Genomic DNA, 586 nt, shown 5'->3' with positions numbered 1-586 from the left:
TCCATCTTCGGAGGTGTGGGAGGTTGCCATATGCGGGGGGGAGGGGCTGAGGGGGGAAGTGCCAGAACAATCCAAGGGCTCTGTATTTCCCTCTGGGCAGCTGTGGGCTTGGAAACACCAGTTCAGATGCCCCAAGCAAGCCCTGGGGACAATGCCCAGACATCTGAGACTCCTCGGACCCTGGAGGCTAGCACTGTCCCCAGGCAGGGCTCAGGGTGTATCCTGCAGCCTCCCAGCTGCACCTAGAAACCAGCTGGCCTGGGAGGTCCTGCTCTTCTGTGGCCTCAAGCTCTCCTTCTCCCTGCCTGGTCCACTCTAGCCGAAGTCCTGGGGCAGGGAGGAGAAAGACGCGAGGACTGGAGCAATGGCTGCCTGACTGAACCAAGAGGGCACTTGTAAGGGGAGATGCAGAACAACCAGAAAACATGCCAGAGGTCACCTCAAGGGCACAAGGCACAAAAAAAGAAAGCAGAAGGAATATCGGTTGAACAGTGAAAAGCCCCGATGAAAAAGCAAATTCCTGATCAGTACCACCCTCAAATAGCTTATATCATTAAATAGAGGAGTGGGGAGAAAAAAAAAAAAA

Source organism: Odocoileus virginianus, chromosome 12 (genome assembly GCF_023699985.2).
Source record: "Odocoileus virginianus isolate 20LAN1187 ecotype Illinois chromosome 12, Ovbor_1.2, whole genome shotgun sequence".
In the NCBI taxonomy this organism is placed as follows: Eukaryota; Metazoa; Chordata; class Mammalia; order Artiodactyla; family Cervidae; genus Odocoileus; species Odocoileus virginianus.
The sequence above is the reverse complement of the archived record's forward strand: the minus strand, read 5'-3'. Positions refer to the sequence as shown.